At 45.9% G+C, this 6000-nt stretch overlaps 1 protein-coding gene across 3 annotated transcripts in view; it reads left to right on the top strand.

Annotated features, from left to right (window-relative positions):
• Positions 1 to 4546: 4546 nt before the first annotated feature.
• The window catches only part of RABGEF1 (RAB guanine nucleotide exchange factor 1), a 58784-nt gene continuing 57330 nt past the window's right edge, over positions 4547 to 6000 (top strand). For 2 of the 3 annotated variants that reach the window (XM_034988732.1, XM_034988731.1), the window contains exon 1: positions 4547 to 4647. The gene's annotated coding sequence lies outside the window, so the exon portion shown is untranslated. The remainder of the gene's footprint in view (positions 4648 to 6000) is intronic. The other variant, XM_034988729.1, reaches the window with a different exon arrangement.

Genomic DNA, 6000 nt, shown 5'->3' with positions numbered 1-6000 from the left:
CTTGGACTTAATGGTGTTGCTGGAGAATTCTACCAAACATTTAAAGAACTAATACCAATCCTTCTCAAACTCTTCCAAAAAATTGAAAGTGAAGGGAATTCTTTCTAACTCATGCTAACTCATTCATTGCCCTGATACTGAACCAGACAAAGACACTATTGGGAAAAAAACTACAGACCAATATCCCCTATGAATATTGATACAAAAACTCTCAACAAAAGAACAAACTGAATTCCACAGCATATGAAAAGGATATATACTGTGGCCAAGTGGGATATATCCCTAGAATACAAAGATGGTCTTAAGAGAATAAAGGGGGAGAAAACTACCTTATCTTCTCAATTGATACAGAAAAATCTTGTGACACAATTTAACACCCTTTCATGATAAAACACTCAACAAACTAGGAATAGAGTGAAACTAACTCAGTATAAGAAAGCCACATATGAATGAAAAACCCACAGCTAACATTCTATTCAACGGTGTAAGACAAAGTGTTGCCACTAAGATCAGGAATAAGACAAAGATGGCTGGGTTTTTTTCCCAATTCTATTCAACATATTACTGGATGTTCTAGCCAGAGCAGCTAGGCAAGAAAAAGAAATAAAACGCATCCAAATTGGAAAGGAAAAAGTAAAATTATTTCTGTTCGAAGATACGATTTTATATGTAGAAAACCCTAGGATTCCACAGGAAAAATTATTAGAATAAATAAATTGAGCAATGTAGTAATACAAAACCAACCCACAGAAATCAGCCACCTCTTTATACACTAACAATGAGCAACCTAAAAGAAATTAAGAAAACAATTCCGTTTATAATAGCATCAAAAAGGAATAAAATACTTACGAATTAACTTAATCAAGGAGGTAAAAGACTTGTACAATGAAAACTCTAAAACTTTGCTGAAAGAAATAAAGAAGACAAAGAAATGGAAAGAAATCTCATGTAAATTTGGTTGGTTGTTGAATTTTAGTTCTCTCTATATTCTGGGTAACAATCCCCTATGAGATAAGTCATTTGCAAATATTTTATCCTGTGAGTTACCTTTGTATTCTGTTGATTGTGGCGTTGATGCACAAAAGTTTTACATTTTGGTAAGTCCAATTTTTCTATTTTTTCTTTTATTACCCGTGCCTTTGGTATTGCATAAGAAATTATTGTCAAATACAGTGTCATGAATCTTTTCAACTGTGTTTTCTTCTAAATTTTATATCTTACATTTAGGTCTTTGATCAAGTTTGAGTTAATTTTTGTATATGGTGTTAGGTAAGGGTCCAAATTCATTCTTCTGCCTGTAAATTTTATGATATATATATTTTACAATAAACAAGTTTTAAAAACTATAATACTCTTTCATGATAAAAAAAAAAAAAAGCCTGTAAACTAAGAGTAGCAGGGAACTTCCTCAACCTGATAAAGGCCATATATGAAAAACCCAGAGGTAACATCATACTCAATGGTGAAAGATTGAACGTTTTTCCACTAAGATCAGGAACAAGACAAGGATGCCTGCTTTCACTACTTTTATTAACATGTTTTCATTTCTCTTGGGTAGATTCATCTTATCTGACCTTTCTCTGGAATCTGACTCTTCCCAACAACCCCTTTACTTTCTCTCTTTCCTCTTAGCTTCCACATTACTCCTCTTTTATAGTTTTCCTCTCGCTTCTATTTTTTTTTTCACTCTTCTTTTGCTGGCTCTTTTTCTTTTGACTCACTCCAAGATGAATTTTTTAGCCCTCTTTTGTCTTCACTTTTTCCAATGGGACTGATTTTTATAAATTCATATGCAAAAGGGGCACCTGGGTGGCTCAGTCAGTTAAGTGTCTAACTCTTGATTTCAGCTCAGGTCATGAACTCAGGGTTGTGAGATCAAACCCTGGGTTGGGCTTGCTTCAGATTTTCACGGTCCCTCTCTAAATTAATTAATTAATTAACAAGAAATTAATTAATAAGAAATTCATATGCAAAAATAACACATAAATTAAAATAAAAATAATACAATGAATATCCATATACCTATCAAGAACTAAACCACTGGGGCACCCGGGTGGCTCAGTCGTTAAGTGTCTGCCTTCGGCTTGGGTCATGATCCCAGAGTCCTGGGATCGAGCCCCGCATCGGGCTCCCTGCTCGACAGGGAGCCTGCTTCTCCCTCTCCCACTCCCCCTGCTTGTGTTCCCTCTCTCGCTGTGTCTCTCTCTGTCAAATAAATAAAATCTTTAAAAAAAAAAAAAACTAAACCACTAAATTCAAGAACTAAAACATTGCTTCCTCAGTTAAATATAGCCTTGGTGCCCCTTTCCAGTAGCCTCCCACCCCACTTTCTCTGAGAGAGAAGGCATATCTGGTAATTTGTCCCACTAACGGCCCCAATGAGTCAGACCTACTAGTGTCCTCACTTTTCCTAGTTCCCTCCCACATTGACCTAGGGGTTAGCCCCTTACTTACTTTGCCCATTACCTTTTGATCTCTTCTTCTACCTCCCCCTAATTCACTCTGCTACAGCTACATAGGTTGGAGGTGTCAAGAGGGCTCTCGCACTTGTTCCCTGTACCTAGAACACCTGCCCCAATATTTGCATACCAGCATGGCTAGCTCCCTCGCCCCTTGTTCAAGTTACTTTCTCAGCCAGGGCTTTCCCCTCAACTCTAACACTGCAGACTTTTAGATTGCACTTTCTATTCCTCTTCCTTGCATTACTATTTTTTTAAATAATAATTATCACCATCTCCTGTACTACTGTAAATAACTTTTTTACTAGCTCCTCCCCTCTCCTCTAGAATGTAAACTTCTCAGTATTAGGGGAGGGAAAAGAACGTTACCTCCACTTCTTGGCTGAGAAGTAAAAGATTAACAAGAGAAAAACAAATAGAAATTTGTTAACACATATACCTCATACATACATAAGAGATACCCAAGGAAAAGACTTAGAATGCCAACTTAAATACTATCTTCAGGTAGACAAAAGAAAGGTGTGTGTTGGGGCTGGGTGGGTAGCTGAAGGACCAGCTATGGGAAGTGACCAGGGAAAGGAAAGTAAACAAGCTTAAGTTTTGCTATGCAGATTTAGGTTAGTGTCTCCTCCATTGATAAGAGTGTCTTGTGATTTAGTAATGCTCTTCTAGGCACAGAGAGGGAGACACCTTTACAAATGGAGATTTCCTTTATAAATGTACATTTCCCTTCCAAAAGGGTATTCTAGTTTGTTTTCAGAGCTTCTCTTGTGTCTACTTTCTCAAATTAACCTTCTGCCAAAGAGGTATGTTTCGGGGTGGCATGTTCTGCTATCCCTCTGCATTTAGGAAGAATTTGAGGAATGAATCAATCAATATTTTGCAAATAATGAAAAAGACTAATAAATTAGGCAACCTGTCCAAGATCACAGAGGCAGCATTTAGCCAAGGTGGGATTCCAATCCAGGTCTCCAAGATACAGTATACTTTTTTTTTTTTTTAAAGATTTTATTTATTTGACAGAGAGAGACACAGCGAGAGAGGGAACACCAGCAGGGGGAGTGGGAGAGGGAGGAGCAGGCTCCCCGCTGAGCAGGGTGCCTGACATGGTCTCCATCCCAGGACCCCAGGATCATGACCTGAACTGAAGGCCGATGGTTAACTGACTGAGCCACCCAGGCACCCTGGTTTACAACATTTTATTTTTATTTTTTTATAGATTTTATTTATTTGACAGAGAGACACAGCGAGAGAGGGAACACAAGCAGGGGGAGTGGGAGAGGGAGAAGCAGGCTCTCCGCTGAGCAGGGAGCCCGATGCGGGGCTCGATCCCGGGACCCTGGGATCATGACCTGAGCCGAAGGCAGACGCTTAACGACTGAGCCACCCAGGCGCCCGATACAGTATACTTTTGTTTTTCTCTGGTGTGCTGCAGTTTATGCCACAGATGGCATCCAGGATACAGAAGCAGCTGCGGCCTCCGACATTCCTGAAAGGGAATCACGAGAACTGGATTCCATTTATGATTCGACCTTAATACTGGCTAACAATTATTTAATTTCGTGGAGCTCAATTATGCTTAGCCGTAAAAACGGCTTTTGGATCAACCACCAATCTCTTAAAGGTCCTTTCATTCGAAAACTAAAGATTTTGATCCGAGAAGGGATAGGATTCATTGGTTTTTTCCAGGCGGCTTCGTTCCCTACGGGCTCGTAACCGTCTACTGGCCCAAGGATTCCCCTCCCCAGCCTTCGCAGCCTCTGTCTCCCTTTCCACGCTGCTACAGCGGCCGAGGGCCCGGTGGCACCGCCGGAAGCAGGCACGGAAAAAGCCAGAGCCCACCGGCTTCTCCGCCGGCTCCCGAACGCCGCAGGTCAGCACCCTAGGGCTAGCCTGGCGGCCGCCTCCTCCCGCTACACCTCGGCCAACGCAGGTGCTGTCATGCACTCCAGTCTCGGCCTCGCTCCACCCAGAGCGATTCTGAGGGGAACCCGCAACAACTTCCTCCGCGCGCCTAGGGCCCCGGAAGTGACGTCTGTGCGTGCGTGCCGGGCGCTCGCGGCGCCGGGGGCGGGGCGTGAGAGAGGGAGGGCCGGCAAGAGGGCGGGCTGTGGACTGGCGGAGCGGGGACCCACTCGAGCGACCCGCGGAGAGCGGCCGTCCCGACGCCCGTGGAGCCGCAGACCAGGTACGGAGCAGACGTGCGCGGGCCGAGGCTGGCGCGGCTCTCGGCGGCGGGCGGCGGGGCGGCGGCGCCGTCCGGGCGGGGGCTGCTGGGTCATTCGCCTGTGCCGTCTACCCGGCCGGGGCCGTTGCGCCTCGGCGCTTCCAGCCGCGGTCTGTCCCAACCCCGGGCCCCGCGGCGCGTTCCGAACCGACCCCAGGTAGTCGCCGGCCGGCTTCATCCTGTCGTGCTCTGCCTGCCCGTTTCGGGCGCTCGTCGCCAAGTTCTGCGCGGCCCGGCCCAACTCCGACGGACAGGCGCTTGTCATTTCCTGGCCCCCTCCTGCCTCCCGTCCACCCCTCGCAGGATGGCTTCCCTCCGGCCGGCTTCCTCTTCACTGTCCAGCCCTCGGAGTCTGAGGGGACACCTGTGGTGGCGGCCGGTCGGCTCGTGCCCCGGGCCGCTCGGGGGTCCGTCGCGATTGACGGCTCAGACCCAGGTCGCAGCCCCGCCTTGGCCGGGGCGCCGGGACTTCACGAACCTGCGTCGGTCTTGCGGAGGGAGGGAAAGGTCCCGGGGCCGGGAGGGTGCAGTCTTTCGTGGTGCGGGGACTGGAAGACTTGTCCTAACTTTCGCTGGGTGGTTGAGGGGGAAGTTGTGGGCCTGGGGTTAGGAGCAGAAGTCCCTGCTTGCGAACTGTCTTGGAGGGGAACAGAGGTGGTGCCCATCACGGAAGTTTAGTCAGAGGGAGGGAGGCTCTCAGCCGCCTTAGAGAGTAGGTCACAGACATCTGGTGGTGCCTCGGCGCCCGTGACCGTGACCAAGCCCTGTGGTTGGGAAATATGTCAGTGGACTCGTTTTGCTCTTGAGATGAGACGTGAAAATTTGTCAGGACGAGTTTACAACATCACTAGGGGAGTAGTTTTTTGGATGAGAAGAGTTATGGCTGTTTTTGTTTGTTTGTTTTGTTTTGAAATTAAATAATGGTTGTACTTTTTTTTTTTTTTTCCTGTAAACCTGGAACTGCCTTTTTTGTTGTTGTTGTTCCCCTGAAGGCAAACGCTTAACCATCTGAGCCACCCAGGCGCCCCTGTAACTGCTTTTTATTTTATTTTTTTATTTTTTTTAAAGGGATTACATTTTATTTATTTTTTTTAAGATTTTATTTAATTTTTTGAGACAGAGAGAATGAGAGACAGCATGAGAGGGAGGAGGGTCAGAGGGAGAAGCAGACTCCCTGCCGAGCAGGGAGCCCGATGCGGGACTCGATCCCGGGACTCCAGGATCATGACCTGAGCCGAAGGCAGTCGCTTAACCGACTGAGCCACCCAGGCGCCCTGTAACTGCTTTTTAAAAAGCCTGTTAATTAAAATAGTT

The sequence above is a fragment of the Mirounga leonina genome, unplaced genomic scaffold (genome assembly GCF_011800145.1).
Source record: "Mirounga leonina isolate KUSES-001 unplaced genomic scaffold, KU_Mleo_1.0 Mir_454, whole genome shotgun sequence".
Classification (NCBI taxonomy): domain Eukaryota; kingdom Metazoa; phylum Chordata; class Mammalia; order Carnivora; family Phocidae; genus Mirounga; species Mirounga leonina.
This window is presented reverse-complemented; position numbering and strand designations above follow the sequence as displayed.